Source organism: Lissotriton vulgaris, chromosome 8 (assembly GCF_964263255.1).
Source record: "Lissotriton vulgaris chromosome 8, aLisVul1.2, whole genome shotgun sequence".
NCBI classification, from domain to species: Eukaryota; Metazoa; Chordata; class Amphibia; order Caudata; family Salamandridae; genus Lissotriton; species Lissotriton vulgaris.
The window spans coordinates 375,642,162-375,665,833 of record NC_141696.1 but is presented as its reverse complement, the minus strand read 5'-3'; positions in this window follow the sequence as shown (position 1 = coordinate 375,665,833).

Below are 23,672 nucleotides of genomic sequence, written 5' to 3'. Positions count from 1 at the left end.
TCTAACAGATAGCCTTAAATGATTCCGAAGGAATATGCAACCCACAACTGGTGTGGTAGGGGTTAAAAATTCCCGCGAGGGGATGAGACAACGTAACAATACCTAGATCTCTTTACGACTATACTCAGCTCACAAAGGAGTAACTAATCACAAAGGGTGACGGCCCGCATTACCCTGTTATAAATTATGGACCCGGCAAGTGTAAAAGTATTGCCTGATGCTGCCCGCGATCAACCCCAGTGGTGGTATGGCATTGCCCTGTTTAAAAAATGGACCCGGCAAGTGTTAAAGTATTGCGGGATGCCGCCCGCGATTGACCCAAGTGGCGGTGTTGCGGATAAGAGCAGTTACCTGAATTAAAGTGTCTCTCGTCAAACCATCTTGCTCCGAAGCGATGTAGGCAAGGAATGGAGGACGGTCGGCGCCGGTAAAAAGGGCACGCGCTCGCACGTCGGCAACATGCACGTTGCTGTTTACGGAGCGCCGATGCTCCGATTGAGTCCCAGTTGCTAGACAGAGGGGAGTGATAGCGGAGTGTGGGACCCGCTCCCTTTCGTCCTGAAGAGTGTATTTACAATAAGTGTATTCCACTAAGGGTGAACCTGTTCACCAAGAAGGCGGGTGTATTTACAGACGTTCATGTACATGTGTGATTATAAAATAACAGGAGAGCTCAACATATTTACACACTATATACAGTTACTGGCATCAACATCAGTGACATTCAATTATATACATATGTACACGTTGATAACAAACTAGTGCAGAACAGTTCGACATAAAAACACAAATGATGACATTATAGTAATACACATGCGCTGACTAGACGATTCTGTAATAATAGTAGCGAGGATTCCATATGTATGGCTGGATGGTACAATCATATGTTAGCGGATACCCCATAATTGGCATGAATAGTGTATCACCGCCGGGGTCACCCACCATGGTTATGGGAAAACCTCTGCATGTGTATCTGTAATGCTGCTACTGTGCTAGATTGTCTCACAGTTGGCTAAAAAGCCAGACGGTCCATAAGTGTAACTAAGGACCCTAAATGTGCCTGTCTCGAGGAGGAAGGTGTAATCCTATATTAGGAGATGCGTAGATTAGCTGATTGTCGGGCAATCTCCTCATACTCGTTTAATCCCTTTTGTATTGTGTTAAATATGTGAATCCATTTGCATTCACGATAATTCAGATTGTGAGAGTGGCACCCTCCTCTAGGGTTGGTGTGTACCCTCTCGATGACCCACCATCTCATGCAGTCTGCAGTGTGACCAAACTTCATGAAATGTTCTACAAGGTGTGCCCCTTGTGTGGCGCATCGGATTTGCTGCAGTGTTGCAGGATCCGACACTTGACCTTTTGTGTAGTCTGGCCTATGTATAGAAAATCGCAGGGACATTGAATGGCATATATAACTCCTGAGGAGTTACAGTTAGTATGTTCTTTGTTGGTATAGATGCAGTCATTGTGGGTAAACGATTGTAATTCTTCAGTGAGAGGACAGGCCTTGCAACCCCCACATTTATAATGCCCCTTAATGGGGGGAATATTCCAAAGTTGTGTCTGGGCATTCGATTTGTTGGATTCAAGAAGGGATTGGACCAGTGTATTCCTTAGACTTTTACCTTTACGAAACGCATACATGGGAGGGTCAGACATGTTGAGGTCGTCTGCAACCATGTGCCAGTGTTTGTTAATTGTTTTCTTAATTCGGTTGCTTTTTATGCAGAATGTCGTAACGCACGGGACATGCATAAAAGAAGATTAATACACGCATTATTGGAGGAAGAGCTACGTGAGCATCCGAGATGGCCTCTTCGCAACGTATCCTGACGACATCCTGAATTTTCAGATGGGTTATTGAAGAGGAACCTCGGCTGATCTTTTAGCTCTTTTAAAATTCTGATTCGGACTGTGGGAACCGAAGCTACGTCGATTCGAACTTTTTAGGCCCACCATGCGGTAAGCCGGGGACTTGGCAAATTGGAACGCCGGGACGAAGTTGAACCTATGACTATTGAAAAAGCAATAGTTCATTATTCCAAATGAATATGTTGTTTTGAAAATCCACTTTACAATTTGTCGCTCTTTCATGTGTGGGTTCTTGATATAGACATGCATAAAAGAAGATTAATACACGCATTATTGGAGGAGGAGCTATGCGAGCATCCAAGATGGCCTCTTCGCAACGTATCCTGGCGACATCATGAATTTTCATAATGGTTATTGAAGAGGAACCTCGGCTGATCTTTTAGCTCTTTTAAAATTCTGATTCGGACTGTGGGAACCGAAGCTACGTCGATTCGAACTTTTGAGGCCCACCCTGCTGTAAGCCGGGGACTTGGCAAATTGGAACGCCGGGACGAAGTTGAATATCAACGGCTATGGGGTCTTCCCCCAGTAGCCCTGCATCAACTTTCGGTTTCACTTTTGGGTCCTGGCATTGTCTTACTGCGGGACAGTCCAGTTCGGTCGGAGATCTGTCCAGTCTCTGTTTAGCTAGAGTGAGACACTATCCTCCACGCAGGTGGGTCGAACTGTGTCTTTGCCTTGGCCACACAAGCTGCTTTTGTGGACTTTTGGTGACTTGCCCGCAGGCGGCCATTTTCACTAGGTCTCACGGGCCCCTCCGGGGCGCATCTTCCAGTATGGCGGCCAGGGTCGAAGACGAGAAACGGAACACTAAGGCGCCCCTTCGTGGGGGACCGGTCCAAACCAACATTATGGATCGGTATACTCAATCTAAAGGATCCCCTGGTGGCACCAGCCGCACCCCGGAGGACGCCAAGGACGATTCAACCACGCCTACTGATCCGTCTCTTCAAGACGTCATGAGCGCCATCGCTAATATGAAGGAGGCCATCGGCCAACAGAATGAGGCTCTTGCTCACAAAATCGACACGATCGCCATCGATGTCACCCTGATCAGAGCCGACCTGTCTAAAACCAACAAGAAGGTGAAATCGCTAGATTTGAAGACCTCTAGCCTCACGGCCGATGTGTCGGAACTTCAAACCAAACTTGGCAATCTGAAATCGGCGAATGATCTCATGTCTCATCGGCTGGAAGATTTCGAGAATAGGGCACGGCGCAACAACATCCGCGTCATAGGTGTCCCGGAAAACCCCGAGAATCATTCGATGGATCTCCTGGTGGAGGACCTTGTCCTAAACCATCTTGCCCCTTCTGGACTGAGCAAGTTCTTTGCAGTGGAGCGTGCCCATCGCGTTCTGGGCGGAAAGCCGAAACCAGGCGCCCCTCCGAGGCCTATTATCGCCAAGCTCTTTCACTTCAGAGACCGTGATGCTATTCTGCAAGCTTCGAGGGTGAGCGGCCTGGTGAAATTCGAAAACTCCACAGTCAACTTTTACCCGGACTTCACTCAGCTCGTCCAGAGGCAAAGGATGGGTTTTCAGGGTGTGAAGCAACGTCTCCGAGCCTTAGGCCTGAAATATGCGATGCTGTTCCCTACCAGGCTTCGTGTGGAGTACGAGGACCGGACATTTTTCTTTGACCGGCCAGAGAATGTGAGTGACTGGCTGGATTCTTTGCCTGCCCGGAACGGCCAAACTGAGCACCCTGGTGGTGCCGAGGGTGGTGAGCCTGAACAGAAATGATGACTCGGCCCCTGATCCCCGAACACTTGACTTTGTACAGCTGGGTTCTATAATTTTCTTACGCTTGTACTTTACTGATGTTCGCCCGAGGGTGGCGGGGGGGATGGGCCTCTTTCCTCCTCCAGGGTCTTTTTGTAGATTGGGAAATGTTAGGGCGACAGGCACACTGCATCTTGGGGTGGCTTTTTAGTCTACTGCAGGGGTGGGGGGAGATGTAACAGGAGTTGGTTGGGAGGTGGGAAGGGGTGTTTGTGAGTTCGTTTTTCTTTTTCAAGGCAAAGTATTCTTCTCCATGCTTCAAATGTTGTGCTCTTTGTGGGGTGTGTTCTACATCACTTGTTGGGATGAGGGTAGTGGGTTGAGGTTAATATCTTGGAATGTCGATGGGTTGGGTGATCGAATAAAATGGGGAGTGGTACTGCAATTCTTGCGTTGCCTGTCCCCCGATGTGGTTCTATTGCAGGAGACACACCTGGTAGGAAATATGTGCCATGCCATGAATAGGTGGGGTTATCGCCTTGTCGCACACTCCAGGTTCACCACTGGTTCTAGGGGGGTAGGTATTCTTATTCGGTCCTCTCTCCCCCTGGAGATTGACGATGTAATCCTCGACGACAGGGGGCGCTACGCCGCCCTCACTGGTAGATGGGAGGGTAAGACTCTTTCGCTGCTCACTGTATATGTTCCCCCGGGCCTCCAGACCTCCACCTTTTCAGATATCGGGCATGTGATGTTGGGGCTCCCTGATGGCACTCTCCTATTGGGTGGGGATTTTAATTCTGTTGTTTCTGGCACCGTAGATCGTCACCCCCCCAGGGATCTTCCTAAGTCCCAGTCATGGCTTGGTGGGTTCTTGGACACTTTTGGTGTGGTAGACTGCTGGAGGTTGATGCATCCTACGCAGAGTCAGTACACCTTTCACTCTGGGGCCCATGGAAGTCTCTCCAGACTCGATTACGTTCTCATGCCCGCTGCCCAGTCCCCTTCTGTTAGAGAGATTAGGCACCTTGCCCGGGGCATTTCAGACCACTCCTTATTGTGGCTTTGTATGGATACTGGGGTGAGTGGTGCGGGCGAGTCGGCCTCATTAACCCCTGGTATTTGCGTAATCCCAAGACCCGTAGCAGTCAGATAAAGTCCTTAGACCACTACTTCCTTGAAAACGAGGGGTCTGTGTCCTCTTCGGTGTCCCTGTGGGAAGCTTTCAAGACTGTCATTCGTGGGCATGCCTTATCCTTAATTTCTGAAGAAAAGAGAAAACTAAGAATCAAGAGGTTGTGCGTCTTGAGGCGGAAATAGTTGAACTGGAGGCTGACTTAGACTCCACGCCCTTGGTTTGAAGCAGCTGGACTATAAGTCCTTTGTCACGGATGCTGCCAAAACAATGTACATGGAGCAACAGGGCAGATTGTATGATGTCGGGGATAAGGTGGGTAAATTGATTGCATGGCTTGATAAGAAAGAAAGGGCGAATTGTGTGGTCCCCGTGATTCAGACTTTGAATGAAGAGTGTGTGACTGACCCGAGCAAGATTGTGGAGTGTTTTGCGGATTATTTTCGTACTGTGTATTCCCCGGTGTCTGATAGAGATGAGGAAGACTCCCATTTGTTGCTGCGCGACATTGCACTGCCCTGCCTATCGGAGGAAGACCGAGATTTAATGGATGCCCCATTGTCTGCGGATGAGATTGCGATCGCTATCCGTTCCGTTCGTTCGGGCAAGGCTATGGGCCCGAACGGTCTACCCATTGAACTATACAAACTGCGCCCCGATAAAGTCGCACCACATCTCCGCGATATGTTCCTGGAGTCACGAGACCTCGGCGCCCTCCCGTGTGATCAGCGTTTAGCTACAATTGTGGTAATTCCTAAGGAGGGCAAGCCTCGGGATCACTGCTCCTCGTACAGGCCCATCTCCCTGTTGAACGCTGAACCTAAAGTCCTAGCCAAAGTTCTGGCCAATCGTTTGATTACGGTGATTTGTGACCTGATCCATCCGGATCAATCTGGTTTTATCCCACATCGGAACACCGCATTCAACTTGCGGCGCTTGCATGGTGTTCTCGCGAGGGCGGGGTCTCTTCAAGAGCCGGCCATCTTGGCTTCCTTGGATGCCACGATGGCCTTTGATACGATAGAATGGCCTTATCTCTGGGCCGCCCTTGCGAAATTTAGTTTTGGTTCGGAGTTTGTCGGGTGGGTGAAGCTTCTGTACAGGGAACCGCTGGCTCAGGTGGTTGTTAACGGACGAGTGTCCAATTCCTTCACTCTTGGGAGGGGTACGAGACAGGGGTGCCCGCTGTCTCCCCTACTCTTTGTACTTGCCTTAGAGCCCCTTGAAGCCTGGACTCCCGATTTTGAAGACCGGGTCTCGCTGTATGCCGACGATATCCTCTTATACCACACCTCCCCCCGAAAATCGCTTAACGTCTTGTTCGATGTTCTTACCTCGTTCGGCAAGAATTCAGGTCTGGTTATAAATTGGACCAAATCTTGTGTATACGTAATTTCTGGTGGTCTCCGTCCCTTGCCAAGTAGATTTCCTATTCAGGTTTCCCAGATGGGTTTCAAATACTTGGGGATCTTTGTATCACTAGACCCTGTTGCTCTTTATGAGCGCAATCTGCTCCCCCCTCTCCAGAGGTTGAAGCTTGACGTGATTCGCTGGCGTAGATTGCCACTGTCACCGCTCGGTCGTGCCGCGCTCTTTAAAATGATGTCCCTGCCACGTTTTTTATATGCACTTCAAAACTCACTCGAAATCATCCTGGCAAGTTACTTTCGGGAGGTGGAAAGCCTACAGAGGCGGTTCATTTGGGACGGCCGTGCAAAAATTGCTCTTGCTAAGCTAACTCTCCCCTGGTATGATGGGGGCATGGCGCTCCCAGATATCAGGCGGTACTATTGGGCCTCTCAGCTGTGCGCGATTAATCACGCAATGTATGCACCCAGCCCAAAATCCGGCATTTGAGATGGACAAGTATCAGTTGCCGGGTGGGAATTACAACAGGGCGCTCTACTCTAGAGCAGCAGGGAGACATTTAACAGGGCCCACTAAGATTGCTGTGCGCGTCTGGTGTGATGCAAATGCTGCTCTGGGTTGGAAGGATCGATTGACACGTGCGACCCCTTTGTATGCGTCTGAGAGATTGGGATGCCTCTGGACAACGAAAGGTTTTGAGAAATGGGATATGATTGGTATTAGCAGAGTGGGTGACCTTTGGGTAAAGGGTGCGGTTAAGACCTTTGAGGCGCCACAGAATGAATATGAGCTGAGTGAAAGAGAGTTTTTTAGATATGCACAGGTCCGCCATGCCTTGACATCGGTCTCCGCTGCCGATGCCAATATTCCTGAGTCCTCCCCACTGGAAGACCGTGTACTCGATGGTCATCTGCCTGATAGTACGATCTCACTAATATATAAGAAGTTGATCAACAATCGGGCAGATCTCCTCGTGCGTCTCAGGGAGGCCTGGACTGGGGACGGGTTGGAACTGGATGACGAGGACTGGTAGTCTGCACTGTCTTCACCGAAGGAGGTAGCCATTCCCACCCGTCTCCGTCTTGTCCAGCTTAAGATTCTTCATCGTGTGTATGTTACCGGTCCTCGTCTGGTCTCCATGGGTTTCTCTGCGGATGGGCTATGTAAGCGTGGATGTGGTTTGAGTGCTACTTTCCTCCATATCATCTGGGAATGCCGGGAGGTGGCCGCGTTTTGGACTCGTGTGCATGCCGTAATGGAGTGTGTCACCGGGGTTGCTCTGCTGCCTGAGGCCCGGAGATGTCTGCTGAATGTGTGGGAACCGAATGATTACTACGTCGCCTAGACCCCGTGGGCAGCCCTTAGGAACATGATCGCAAAGAGAGACATTGCGCAGTTGTGGGGTTCCCACCGGCCGCCCACCGTGTCAGTATGGAAGGAGAATATGGATTGGTGTATGTTTAGAGAGAAGACTGTGTATTTGGCTAGGGGCAAGCCTGGGGCGTGGACTAGAATCTGGTGCCAGTGGAACGCCTATCGAGGAAACATATGTACACCCCCGTTTGAGGATACTCCACACATCTCCCTATCCCCCTGATCCGACATTCCTTGTGTACTCTACTCTCTTTCCTGATTTTTGACTTCCCCACTGACCCCCCCCTGACCATCTCTACCGCTTGCTAGTTTGTTCATCTTGCATTTGAGGATCCCCCCGTATGAGCACAGCTTCGTATATAATGTCTTAGGCCTTGAGGCTTGTTCGTTTCTTTCTTTGTTCCTTTTTATAAAACACAAAATACTATCATATCCTGATTTCATCCTTTGTTGCTAAAGAATCTTATCCTGTATTATTGCCGGACCTCTAGGAGGTCGACCACAGACTTGTGCTGAACAATGCTTGCTTTTATCTGTTCTAGCGGCCGGCCCATGTGGTTGTAGGCCCGTGGTTGTAATCGTATTTAAATGCACAATAAAGTTTAAAAAAATTAATAAATACACTCATTATTTATTGTGTTGTGTTCAGTTATCAATTAACAGTGCTATACAAACTCTATGCAGCACCTACTGTACAGTATTGAATTCAGTTCACTGCAAATACATGGTCACGGACCACCTTTTCATTCCCCCAAGTGTGCAGCTCACCAGTCAGGAAATGACTATGTGGTAGCTGGTAATTGATCCGCTGCCCAGGTGGTTCAATACTGTGCCAGAAATAACATGTCATTAAATAAGAAAATGAAAATATATGGAATCAGCTGCCAATTTATGCTATTCTCAGTTTTCGAAACATGGGATGAGGTGAGACAGTTACAGGATGAGGTAGAGGTCAGTGATAGGGAAAAATGGATAAAGTCAGGTTGTGGCAGGAGGGCAGAAGACTATGTGTGGGTGTACCCCGATGGAAGACCAGTCATGCCAGATTGTTTGCTTTCTCAATTTGCAAGAATATATCAAGGAGATACACATGTAGGCAGAGACGTCATGATCAGACTATTTAGACAAAATTGGTATAACCCAAGGTTCAGGGTAGACACAGAAAGCCTTTGCCAGAGATGTTTAACATGTCAACAAATAAACCCAGGCAAGAAGACAATGATCAGTTGGAGGAAAGATTGGGAAGACAGAAGGACCATTCATCAGATTACAACTCGATTTCATAGAGTTACCACCATGCAGGGGAATAAAGTACGATGGGTAGAAGCATACCCCGCTAGGAGAAATGATAGCATAACAGTTGTCAAGTTATTGTTGAGGGAGTTAATTCCGCGGTTTGGTTTTCCAGTAACTTTGGAATCAGATAGAGGACCTCATTTTAATAATGAGATAATTTGATTAATCTGTGAATCATTTACAATTGAACATAAACTGCACTATGCATACCGCCCAGAGGCTTTTGGAGTGAGAGAACAATTGAATGGCACAATCAAGTCAAGATTGGAAAACGTGTGTGCATCCACCTCCATGGAATGCCCAGATGCATTACCTCTTTTCTTGATGGGACTCAGAAGTATTCCTGACTGAAACACAGGATTGAGTCCTCATGAGATTCTCATGGGAAGGGCAATGAGACAAGCATTTATACCGGGAGATAAATTGCTGAATATATCTGATGATCTGGTATTGGATTACTGCAAAGTATTGGCTGACCTAGTGTGTTCTGTCTCTCACCAGGTTGGAGAAGACACAGTTGCCAGGCAGCCAGATGAGGCGCATGATTTGAATCCTGGAGACTGGGTGGTAGTGAAGAAGTACACCAGAAAGTCATGCCTAGCACCTAAGTGGGATGATCCACGGCAAGTCATACTGCTCAATCCTACAGCAGAGAAGTGTGCAGATTTATCCAATTGGATCCATGCCAGACACACGAAAAGGGTTCCAGCTCCTGCTGAAAAGAGTCCACAGCTGACTAGAACTGTTGAGGCTGCTGCAGGTTGTACAGTCGAAGAATCTAGAGGATTAGATTCTGAAGAGACTGACACAGAACTACTGAGCAGAACTAGATACCAGGAGTTGATATACCTGAGGTTGTCATTAAAACAAGAAGTAGAACAAGATTAGTAAGACAAGAAACTAGTGAGGACCAGATAGGTGTAGAAGAAAACACTCAGGAAATTGAGAACAAATCTGCTGGAGACCCTGCGCAGGACCAGACAGGGACAGAAGAACATACTCAGGTAAATCAAGTAACCGAAAACACTGAGCAGGGACAGACAGGTGAAGAAGAACATGTTCAGGTGACAGAAGAACCAAATGTAGTAAGACCTGAACAGGACCAGTTAGGAGAAGAAGAACAAGTTTGGGCTGAAAAAGAACAGTCAGAAAAGAGACCCGAACAGGGACAGTTAGAAGAAGAACATGTTCAGGTAGAAGAAACCACAATAACAAGACCTGAACCAGGACAGATTTAGAGCAATACTGAGAGAAGGGAAGATCAATTGTGCCACAACTTAATGAGAATAAAAGAGCTCTTGAAAGAGACAAAGGGGGTGAAAGTGCAGTGCAAACTAAGAGGATCAGAAAAGGTGATAATTGGCCAGAAAGGGTCAAAAGGCTAAAATATCGGTTGAGAAAATGAATGAAATTCCAGAACAAGTAAACAAAGTTACTAGTCAATCTCAGTTGCTAAAAGCATTAGAAGGAGTCCAAGATTGAAGGTCTTGAATAATAAATTCAAAGGACCTGAATGGACCTATATAATACTAGAAGATTTTAAAAATTTAGATTTAATTGAAGATACAGACGACAAAATAATTGCAGAACAGATTGACGGAGAAGTGAGGCCTCCTTGAAGTACTAAAAATTCTGATTCACATTGGAAGAAACAAAGAGAAATCTTCCTAAGTCAAAACGGCTGCAGACAGGGTAGCTGAAAGACCAACATAACATTGTATAAAGAAATGCTGTAGGGTTTGCATATGTAGTATTTTACTAGTGATCATAGTATGGCTATTTCTAACAAGAGCAGTACTTTATCTTATGATAACAGACAGGAAGAATGGCACAGACACTAATGAAAAGACCGCAAATATGAAAGGAGATAGAGTAGAATTAAAAGCAACAGATGAGGTAGATTTACATCACACAGAAACATATAATGACACATCTTCGAATGCATTTACAAAACTATTATTTCAGTATGTAGACACCATGAAGATTAGTGATTGTTATGTTTGTATGAAGTTACCAGTTTCAGAATCAGAAGGAGTCACCTATCATCATTTGCCTTTAACATATGGCATTTCATGGAGCATATTGTCAAGCTTATTTTATAGAACAGGGAAACTTCAATATTAATATTCAAACATAGATGGAGTATTTACAGAAATTCCTATTCAAAAGAATATGAACCAGTGCTTAGTAGTCTAGAAGCACAGTTTATGGGTGATTATTTTTTTTTTAACAATGACGTCATTAGATATAGCAAAGGAACACAAGAATAACCTTACATGTTTTTTTACGTGAAGAAGAGAAAGTGTTTTTGAATTTAGTTGAAGAAAGGAGACAAGATTTCCAGAGAAAAGCTGCTGAACAGAAAACCCATATACCACCTTGGGCTGAAAAATAGGGAACTTATAAAGCTGGCAAGGCACATGCTGCGATGTCCCTGGACTTTGTAAAGACATGGAAAACCTGCTTCCATAGATTAAAGACATACTATAACAACGTTTTTTTTTTCCAGTGAATGTGAACATAACTTCCTAATTTTGGGAGGTTGGGGACTAAAAGAGAGAACAGATCCAGTTTTTTCTGGAGTTTACTACGTGTGTGGGAATGGAGTTGCTACTTCGGAATAGTATTTCCGAAAATGTACTATGTACAAAGAATCACTGGAAGCAATGAAAACACCAATGATCTAACACGAAGAAAGAGAGCTCGTTTTACAATATATTTAGTGCATTGACACCTTCAGTGGGGGTCTTTCTAAATTCACATAGAATCTGTCAGTTATCAACAGTAGTTTCGACCAATACTGCTGGAGGTTTCTTAATGATTAATACAGAAATGGTTGCAATCAGATCTATGGCTCTGCAAAATTGTCTTGCGCTTGATATATTATTGGCAAAAGAAGTAGGAGACTGTAAAATGTTGAAAGTGCAACATTGTTGCACTTATATACCAGATAAAAGTAAAGAAATTAGAGGATATAATAGGAATATTACGAAACTTCATGAAAAATTGAAACCACTGGAGGTTGATAATGTATGGGAAAGACAAACAAATAGTATATCCTCACTAGGGACTTGGTTTACTAATTTTGGGAAACTTAGGCCAAGTAGTTCTCCCATTAGTTGGTATAGCTATAATAGTCTTAACAATAGTAATATGGTTTAAGTGTTGTACTAATAAACTGAGAAAACGAAGATATGAAATAAATGGAAAAGGGACAAAAAGAAAGTATGAAGCGATACGATTCAAAGAAATGAAGGGAAAACTATACTATCAAATGAAAAATCTAAAGAACAAAGATAAGAACAAGAATGAAAAAGGGAAAGAAAATGAGATGTGCTAAAGTTGCCATCTGATTGGGATGGGTGATTTTGTGATGGCTCAAAAATGCCATCATAGAGGGGATTGATGGAGCAAGGACTCGCAGAAAAGAGACTTGCTCAGAGATAATCCTCTTGTTTAACTTCTAATATTGTATTAACTGTGTATTGTGTAAATTAATATGCACAACATTATACATACAAGAAAGAGAAGCTGACCTATGTGTATTACTAATAAGTAACTCGAGTGAATTACTAAAATGGCATTAAATGGAAAATCTTTATTGCGCATGTGTCAACTGCATCTACGCAGTATGACGAGCTGTTGCTTGGAGGGAATAACTTGCCCTTGTGCAAATGCTATTAACATGGCTGCCTGGAAGCTCACATGCTCCGCATCTGCTTTGCCAAAACTAAAACATGCTTTTTTACTAACGCTAATGCGGAGAAAGCAAAAATAAATGAATGGGATTAGAGTAAAGATAGGTGGTATAGAGTAAAACCATTTCTGTTCAAGATTAACATATGTCTTTTTGACTCTTTTATTAGTGCATGTCTTGGGCCTTTCGTATGAGTCTAAGGTCTGTTTGCCACCTGATTTCCACGCATGCATGATATGAACAAGTCAGAAGTAGTGATGTGACTCTTGAACGCAGCTCAAGGTCGTAACGCACACATACCTTGGGAACCAGCTTGGGAACCTCTAAAACATTCGGGAGCTGATGAACTTTTATACTTTAGTTTCTAATATGATGTGAATACGGATGGAAATTAAAGTTCTGTGAAAAAAAATTAAGGGGTGGGATCTTTAAACAATGGACGGAAAGACTAATAGAGAAAATAAGCATGGTGTGATGATCATACCCCCTTGCCTGTCTAATCAGAGTTAGGAGTTTCATGATATTGAAAGATTAATGGGAGGTACATGAATATTGTAGGGTATAATTGAGGTAGTTCTTAGTTAATTAGTTAGCATGAGACCGGAATGCTGCCCGAGTGAGAGGGAAAAGAGAAGACGTCGATGCTGCATGCTGCAGAGCTTGGGATGCTGTTGGAGTGACGAGAGAAGCTGAAGAAGAATCGAATGCAGAACCACTTTATTTTAAATTGATTTACTTAGAACAAGATCGCAGAAGAATCTCAAGGTGGAAGAGAGTGTCAGAGAGGGGTGCTACGCAAGCATCGGTGGTAGAGAGGCCATCCATCCTGTCCTGATTCCTATCCTGAAGCCTTTGTCGTCTGATCTTTCCCGGAGGACCCTTCCCAGCTCCTTGGCCAGGGGGCTGGTTTTCACACCATCCTAGGTAATATAATTTCTGTGTATGTGCTAATGTTATTTTCTCTCTTTCCTCTCCTTTCTGAGCATAAGTCATTGCTTGATATAAAAGTATGTGTTTTGATGATTGATTAATTGAATCTTCCTTCCTATGAGTGATGGTGACTGTACTGTATTTTGTAAGTGGTTCACATGAAATTTATTTAGATAAAGATCGGAAATATTACCCGAGTCTTTGGTTATTTCATGAAATGTAAGTAGATTCTATTGATGTCATTTCACAATCAACTAGTTCAACTGAGTTGGTTCATTAACCATAGGAAAGAACTTTTTGATTAGTGAAAGATTAGTTGAGAATAAGAAGAGATTAATCTAGAATGATAAAAAGTAAAAAAATTGACCCAAGCGGATTACTACCAGGTTGTGTGAATATGTGTTTGTGGGTCCAGATGAGTATATGGTATTAGAGTACCTGTTGCTGATAACCCGCTGGATCAACAGAAACAATTCAGAATGGTGATTTGTTACTCCTATGTGTGCTGCATTGTGCAGCACACATTGAAGTTGCAAATCGTCATTTTTTTATGATTGTTTATGTGCAGGCAGCACATATAGAAACCGCAAAAACAAGGAGAAATGAATCCTTTCACCTCATTTTGCAATTTTAAATCCAGGCTTTTTTGGTCTTCATTTTGATGTTGCCCCATATTTATGCCACCCTTGTAAATAGGGGGCAGAGTCAAAATCAGTTGGGGTTGCGGTGGAACGCCCACCGCAACACCCATTGCTCGCCCCTTTCACGCTAAGTGTAGCGCGAAAGGGGGCTTTATTTATAAGGTGGCGTTAATCCACGTTAAGTGGCTTACTGCCGGCTTGTAAATAAGGCAATGGACTTGACGCCACCAGAATGTCTTAAAAAGTGACGTTCTGGTGGCGTTTAGTCCTTGTATATATTCCCCTCAGTGAAGAGCTTAAGACTCACAAGTGAAGAAATACCCTTGTTAATTCATGAGCTGCCTGTAGAAATCAAAGGGAGACAAATCATGCCATTTCATTAAAAAATATATTGTCAAGTTGCTACAATTATCAACTGAGATCAAACCAGATATTAAAATAACTTATTGGTTTGGATTCTAGCTATGCCCTTTGAATTCAACTTGACACATGAAACCAATATGCTTCCAATTTTATATTTTGAAGTTCATTATCAAGCACATGAAGGAAATCTAAAACATTTTTAATTTGATCACAAACAATTCAATACACAGGGCAGACATGAAGGTAACAGTCAATTAAAAACATGATATTTGTAAATATGTAATAAACCACCAAAATCAACTCTTTTATCCAACCATCAGCATTGTCATTGACCTTCCTATTGTTCATATATTATGTTGGCAGTGAGAGATCAATCTCTCAGGAATGCTAAAGAATGTGTAAAAAAATAAGTTATCTCTTGAGTAGTAATTTGTTTAGCAGCATTTGAAGGCAGAACTTACATGTTTGATTGCTAGAATGCATGGTTTTTGTATAGCCTTTGTGCAAAGGGTTCAATTGTCTAGTAGGTCCAGAGATGTGCTCCATGCATAGTAAGAGCATTCAAATAAATGTGTCGGCCAACTTGTTCCGCCCTTTGATACGATGCTGCAATGTGTTGCCTTATATGATTTAGTGTGGATCTGGTGCAAATTGAGGCTTCTGCACATGGTCACTTTCTCTGCTTTGGTGCTAACCAGCCAGTGCTTGCATGTGTTCTTCGGCCCTGCGTCACTGTGCAGGATGACAGCTGAAGCATATGTGAGGAGTATGTCAGCAGGGTTTTCAGATGGGTTCAACATGGGCATTAATTAGATAAATCCAGGGATTCCTACTGATATCAATAGCTCCCCCTTTGGTGCACCCTGGCATCGCCCTCTCAACATATGGGGCCCGATGTAGGTGTCAAAATACCGGTCGGAAACGGCCGAAAATACCGATTTTCGACCGTTTCCGACCGGTATTTTGACATTGGTATGTAGGGCATTGAAAATCCTACAGATTCGGTAATTTTACCGAATCTGCAATTTTACCGAATCGGTAAAATTACCGATTCTGTAAAATTACAGAATCGGTAAAATTACCGATTCTGTATTTTCCTATGTAGGTAGCACTTCTAACAGTGCTACAGGGCCTTTAGAATTCATTATTTACCATGTAATACAATTGCATGGTAAATAACGAATTCTTGTGTACATGCTCATCTGTGCATGTACACCTGTGCCATGTGGCACACATACATGCCCTTAGGGCATGTATGTGTGCCACATGGCACACAAGCCAGAAACAGGGGTGTAACAGGGTGTCAAAGTGACACCTTATCCCCCTTGGCAATTCGGTATTTTTACTGATTCAGTAAATACCGAATCGGCATTTGCTATTGAATCCTATGGGCTTCATGGCCCATAGGATTCAATAGCAAATACCGATTCGGTATTTACCGAATCGGTAAATACCGAATCTTAACTATTTAGTAAAAATACCGAATTATTACCTACATCAGATTTACCGATTCTAAAACACCGAATTGGTAAAATTCGGTATTTTAGAATCGGTAAATCTAATTTACCTACATCTAGCCCATGGTCTGTAGGAATAGAATGTAATACAATTTTTGTGAGTCTTGTTATCTTTCTGTGATTGTCACTCCTTGCCCATTTCCATGCCCCTCACTCACAGGTACAAGGTGCTTGAGTTGAAAAGATTGGAGAAGGAGTAAAACATGCAATGTCATCGGAAACCAAACAGTGCATGATGTCGCAACACTGACATCTATGGTGTTCAAGAGTTCCATTCAAACAAATCACGGTTAATCACTGTACAATACATACTGTGGAGTCTGCCAAGGTGAGGCATGCGTGTAGGACATCAGATTAAATTGCTTTACGATAAAGTGATTGCATCAAAGGCTTAAGATCAAAGGCTTGCACATTTTTGAAAATAGCAGATATTTTTCCTTACGTTCCTGGGTATTTCTGGTTATTTGAAATGTATCTTCTCATTCTTACGGCCATCCCTTTCAGGGTCTGCTTGACTGTGTCATTTTTATAAGAAAACAGGCCAATTTGTAACCCGATTTGGACTACTAGATGCTGGTTTTTGACTCTGACAGTGCACTGGAGCCTGCTAACCAGGCCCCAATTGTCAATGCTCTTTCCCCAAAACTGGTATGTGTGATTTGGTAACGCCAATAGGCAAGGAATTTACACGCTTTATATGCCCCTAGTATATGGTACCAGTAGTACCCAGGACATGAGCGGTAAAGGGGTCCCCAGGGCATGCAGGACTGATTGTGCCACCCTGAGTGACCCAAGTAAACTATTGACAGCAGCCCTGCTATTGCAGACTGTAGGAGCAGTGCAAACTGCTCAAACCTAATTTGGCCCTCACCATGAGTTGCAAAGTCAGTGCACTATCTTTGATATATGCTAGTCAGGCCTCCTAATGCCCACGAGGCATGGTGCATTATATTGATGATGTGGACATATAAGTGCAAGCTTATATAAACTACAGTGCCCTTTACCATTACAGGACACTATTTAACAAAAAATGTATGTCTTTATTTGTATTTGAACAACAGACATGTGCTTGGTATGCATAGAGGACAGCATTCAATTACACTACTCAATAGTTCCTGTGCTGTGTTTGAGTGCGATGAACAGATTAATACAAATATACATTTAAATACCTCAATGAAAAGTACCATGTGTGGCCATGTGCAGCTGCTGTCCACACCCTTGCAATACCCGTATATTCCCATACCAAAGAGAAAAGTAGCAACTGGTTCAACCAAGTAAAAGTGTGGATGCATATACCATATCCACGTTAAATGGAGGGAGCTCCCATGCAACTCCTGCTATAGAACAGGGGACGATCCAGGTGGGTAGGAGGGCTCCATCCAGTGGGCTGGGGGAAGGAGAGAGAGGCAGGCTGGCCAGAAGGCCATTGGCAGTCATAAGGCACATTAAAGAGTGAGGGGAACAGGACAGGGCAGAGAGGTATAATAATCCAGAGGGAATGGCCACCATAATCCATTCAGTAATGGCCTGAGAAGCCTCTCATGAGTGAACAGTGTTTGCAAGAAGTGTGAGATCATGTGTTTTATTCCAGACCTGGTCCATGTGCCTCATGAGCGCTGCGTAGATCAGAAAAAAGCCAGGAAAGATGCCATAGGCTTCTAATAGACCTTCAAACGAATACAGGACTTTGTACTTGAATAGATCCCCCCAAGTACTGAGGCCCTCTTCTGTCCATTGAGTTATCTTGTCGTAAAAAGAGCTCAGTGCAGCCTGGCATTCCCCAGAGGGCCAAGGCCAGTGCATTGGGTGAGCATGAGTGACGTTTAGTAGTGGCCATGAGGGCATATAATTTGGAGAACGTCACCTGGTGTCTCCCTTTACCCCATATTAACGTGATCAAAAGTGAACGGAGTCCCACAAAGAACCTCTTAGCAACAAGGCAGGTATGGCAGAGAAGAAGAAGAGCATTCTCAGGAGCACCAACATTTTAGAAATGGCTAAGTGAAATAATGGGAGGCCGGTCCAAAAGGGCATAGAGCCCTATATCACTGCTTGTGCCTTCCCGAAGTTGCCGTCTATCAGATCTTTGTAGGAGTGATACACTCGGGCCCCCACGTATTCAATGGTATCATAACTCCAGGGGAAGGGGGTGTTGGGGAGGTGTTGTCATTGGTCATCTATTGTGAGATCAAAAAGGACTAGCCTATTTGTGAATTTACATAGACTCACGACTGTAAGACAGGGTACAAACCCTTTTAGTTGTTCATGAAGACCTCACCCACCAACCTGGTTGGTGGCATGCTTCATCATCGGGCCCACCCAGTGACACCGAGTGTGTCCCGGGTGTGCTTCGACACCTGAATACAGTGGAGCAGGTATGTTTCTGAGTGTGCAGTGTAGTGACGTGAAAGTGAAAATGTAAAAGCTATACAGGGATCCAGTCCCCGAGGGTAAGTTATATTTTAATAACTGAGTCACTGTTAGCATTAAAAAATGCTGTTGGATGTTATAGGAGTGTTAATTAGGGTCTCCTACATCCAGGTGTTGTCTACATGTTTCAGCCAGGCCATTATGATTAAAACTGGCTTTCCTCAGGACCAAAGTGTGTAGGTGCAAAGTACTTATTTTTAAGTGATTGTGTAATTTTGAAAAATGTGTAGCACTCGCTAAGGTGCTTTACATATGTGTGGGGGATTCCCATCTTAGAGCATTACTGGACATACAACAAGTGTGACAAAACACACATACAGGGAAGAGTCTTAGGGGGGGCGTGGCCAACTGCCGAACATGGCGGACGCTAGGTGAACGGGCTCCGGCCTGGAGCGATCAAAATCCTGATTTAATGTGCCAATAACTGACTTCATTGTGCCGCTGGTGGTGGAGCGGAGTAGTGTGCCCGAATTGGTCTACACGGACCTGTGTAATTTCTGGCTGTGAGGTCCAATTGCGGAGAATTGATGCTGGGGTCTGGTGGGCGTGGAGGCCGCGGATCGGACCGCGTCTGCGAATGCGAGGTGCCTCTGAAGCGGGAGCCCAACAATTGCGGCGGAAGTGGCCGCAAGGCTTTGATAACCAGCAGGGAGCCACGATTGACTCGCTCCCTGCCCGACTCCTGGATTGCGTGTCTACACGAGTCCGGGGATCTCCTGGGGCCTTCCTCCTGACGATGGTAAGGGGCACGAAATTACTCTATAACAGTGCACCACCCCACTTCTGCTCTCCTGTAGTGACCCGTGGTGCTGGCTGTCCTGCTCCGTGTCACCGCAAGGTGGGGGGCAGGGAGTGCTCCCTCGCTGCTGGCCACTTGGCAATACCTAGGCCCTTCATTTTTGCGAACAGGCCTACAGCACTGCTACTCTCATATATTATTACCGGCCGTGCACGGGCCCAGATCCTTGTCGGGGGGCCCGTGGTGCCATCGGGGCCCCGCCAGAGTGGTCCTGCCTGCCTGGTGCATCCCCGGAGTGTGGTGCTGCTCGCCATCCCCCCACGTGCGTGGGTGCCCTGTGTGGGCCCCGCCTGCGGTTGGTCCACACCCGACGAGGAGCGGGATGTCACGCCTGGTGCTGTGGGGACAACGACCCGACTAATGGTGCTACTGGACAATCGCGGAGCACTCTTTAGCCCATATAGCGTGCTGCCCTGCTACTCTCCTATCAACGCGAAAGGTGGTGCTGGACATTCTACTACATCTCTCCAAGGCGCGAAGGGCGGTGAGTGCTCGAGAACTGTTGGCCGTCCTGTTTGCAATTGTGCCCATCCCTTTTGCGACCAGGCCTAACACGCTTTGCCTCTCCGGTCATATCGACAATCGTGCACAGTCCTTTGACCGCATTGGAGGGCCCGCTCTACCGTTGGGGTCCTGCCGTGGCGAATCTACCTGCGTGGTGAGTTCCCTGCGGGTGCGATTGCTCACCGTCCCCTCTCCTTGGGCACGCTGTGCGAATCCTGGCTGGAGAGCCGAGTCTGGAGTTGTGCAAAAAGCGGACCGACGAGAGGTGCTGCTAGTAATCTGCGACAAGCTCCTTGATCCCATGCTATACTGGTGCACACATTGCTGATTTACCCTTCACGGTGAGACACCCCCTTTATTTTCCACCTCCACACGTTGACGCCTGTTGGATGAACTATGGGTAAAGTGGGGCGTCCTAAATCGCAGATGTCTGAACCAAACAGTACGCAACACTCCCACGGGGGTACGGTGAGTTCGGGTGACGCAGTGGGTTCTGGTTATGTGCCACCAACTGCGGCGCCCATTCAAGAGGATAAGCTGGACCTCATCTTGCATGAATTACGGAACACTCGCAAGGCACTAGAGTCGCAAATAGGCTCTCTGTCCACGAGTCTGAATTTGCTCCGAGCTGATCATGTAAAAACAGCCGATACGGTTAAGAAGAAGGTCCGACTCTGGCTGAATTGGTGCCCAAACAAAAGCAGACAAACTCTGACATCAAACAGCTCCAGACACAAGTGGCCACCTTGATGGACAGAGTAGAGGACGAAGAAGGAAGGGCGCGCAGAAATAATGTCTGCGTCATTGGCCTTCCGGAGAGAAGCGAGGAGCCGGACGTGGTTGCGTTTATGGAGCAATGGTTTAAGGACAATGTCACGGCAGAGGGCCTGTCTCAGCAATATTGTATTGAAAGGGCGCACAGAATTCTGACAGGTCGTCCAAAACCCGGAGTCCCGCCGAGACCCCTTATTGTGAAGTTCTTAAAATATCGCGATCGTGATGTCTTGCTCCAGAAGGCTAGAACGGCAGCACCTATTAACTTTGAGAACACCCGGATATCATTATTCCCGGACTATACCGTGATGTGGCAAAAACAGAGGGCTTCTTTCTTGGCTGTGAAACAGCGTCTCTGGGACTTGCAACTCCAATATGCGCTCCTATTTCCTGCACGCCACAAGATCATTCATGACCAAAAATCGTACTTTTTTGAGAGCCCTGGTGATGTCGAAGATTGTCTGGAAGTAATGGAACTGACTAATGCGGAGGAGAAGACCCTGATTGCGGAGAAAAGGCGGGGTCCATTGGCGGCCCCTTCGCCCAGACACAGAGGCCGGAGACATCAGAGGGCCAAAGACAACATGAGGCTCACCTCGCAACAAGCCCAACAGAACAAACAACAGGCGGTGCTGACTACGGCGAACTTCACGAATGCGCTGAGATCACCCCACCATTCATCATCGGCTGCAGAGGACACTCATGGTTCAGACTCCAAGGTAGTGTGGCTCTGTTTCCCTCGGCAAAGCCGCAACTGATATCGAACCTGTTTGGTTGACGGACTCACACAAGTATTGTAGACCTCCATTTTTCTTATTATAGTATATTACACTGTGGCTGCATTGCTCCCCTGTCCCGATTGGCATGCCTTTTATTTTTTCTCCTGTAATTAGGCACTCAGAATATGCTCATGTGCTGTAGTAGTTCGATCAGGCAATTGTCTATTTAGTACTACCGCCTTTATGGCCGAGGCGTGATGTAATTTTCTTTACTTTCCTACCTGTTATGTTTATTCATATTATTCACTCATTGCAGATTTTCCTATGTATATTGGATCAGTATGCGGGAGTTGTGGTCCGACGCTTGTTTTTGGTTGGACCTAGTATTGTTGGGGGAGGGATGGGTCGCTGTCTTGAGTTGTTTGCTATTATGGGACTATATAACTGCAGATGTATGTTATACTGTTTTTATTTGCCCTGTTTCAAGGTTACATGCATACACCGGGAAAGTACAAACTTATCACATGGAACTTAAGGGTTATGGGCACGACTCACAAAAGGCACAGGATACATGCGCATTTACAGCGCCGCAAAGCACACATAGTCTACTTCCAGGAATCACACATGATAGAAAGTGAGGTTGCAAAGCTTAAGAAAAAGTGGAGAGGTCAAGTTTTTTCCACTGGGTACTCCAACTATGCTCGGGGTGCCACGATTTGGATCCTGCACGGTGTACCCTTCATAGCCCAAGACCAGCGAATTGACAAACATGGCAGATATGCGTTTATAAAAGGACTTTTGGATGGCCAATTGGTGGTGTTAGGCACTTTTTATGCCCCTAACTATGAACAAGACCAATTCTGGCCCATACTGAGTGGGGCCCTAGCTGGATGGGAGGAATACCCCTGGCCACTGGGAGGTGACTGCAATGTAGTCCTGGATGTGTTACTGGATAGGTCACACTCTCAACTGCAGGGCACTATGGTCTTGAAGCAGGCAGATGCGTTCTCCAAATGGTTGATGGGCTGGGAACTCATAGATGTATGGCGCATGAGACACCCCCTTGATAGGGAATACTCATACTACTCCAGAGTACATGACTCCACACGAGAATAGACAGATTCCTCTATACAGGTAGGATAGCCATGCAGGTGATAGACTCCACTTTTCCACCAAAGTCACTCTCCGATCATAACCCTTTGGAAACCACTCTCACATGGGGCAGAATCCCTACACCAGTCCCCACCCCTGGTTTTGGCCGCAGCTGTTGGAAGATCAAGTTTTCCGTAGTACCCTTTCTGATACTATTGTTAAATATTTTGTGGAAAACAGCCATACCGCATCTAATGCGCTAATAGAATGGGACGCGTTCAAGGTGGTGGTACGGGGTAGGGCAATAGGTACAGCGGTGGGGGCGCGTCAGGAACTCCATAAGTCGCTCGTTGAGGTGGAAGATCGTATGGGCACTCTAGAGAAGGACGTAATCACAGATGCGGGGAAAAAAAGTCACTGCAAGAGGCGCGACACGACACGCGGAACTGCTGGAGTCATTAAGAGTGATAGACCATACAGCGTTCATACAAAGTATACATAGCAAGGCTGATAGAGTGGGGGCCTTACTGGCTCGGATATTACGAGACGCTCCCCCGTCTGTGGTAATACCCCGCATCATGACAGATACGGGCGATGTGCTTACTGTGCAAGGGGACATAAACACAGCTTTCCGTGGATATTATGCCACTTTGAATGGTTCACCGCCTGGCCATACAGGACCGCATATAGACACCTTTTTATCGGATTTAACATACCCGACGATCCCGGAACCGCTCTGTAGGAGTCTGACGGGTCATATACCACTCAGGAGATCAAACAGGCTATGAAGGACCTACCTCGCATCAAAATGCCTGGTATTGACGGCCTACCCATAGAGTTCCATGATACCTATGCGGAGACATTGGTGCCACAGCTGGCGGCTCCATACCGGGAGGTGTGGGAGAGGGGCTGGCTGCCTACTACATTGGCGCAAGCCCTAGTTATTGTGATTCCAAAACCGGGTAGGGATCACACTGATATGGCAAACTATCGCCCGCTTTCGTTATTATCCAAAGAATATAAAATCTTAAGTAAGGAACTCGCGAATAGACTAGTTCCACACTTACCGAAATTAATACACAGTGACCAAACTGTTTTTTTGCCTGCCCGAAGCACATCTCTCAACATCAGGAAATTGCACTATTTACTGACAGAAGCCCCGAAGACCTGCCCGTATGCCGGCGTATTTCCCTGGATCTACCACAGGCTTTTGATTCTATACAGTGAGAGTACATGTTTCAGGCGCTGGAGAAATTTGGCATTCCGGTGGACTATATTAAATGGGTGCGAATATTATATGATGCCCCTACGGCACGCACTAAAACGGGAGGTCATATTTCAGCGGAATACAATATACATAAAGGCACAAGACAGGGATGTCCACTATCTCCCCTTCTCTTTATCTTAGCACTAGAGCCCCTGGCCATACAG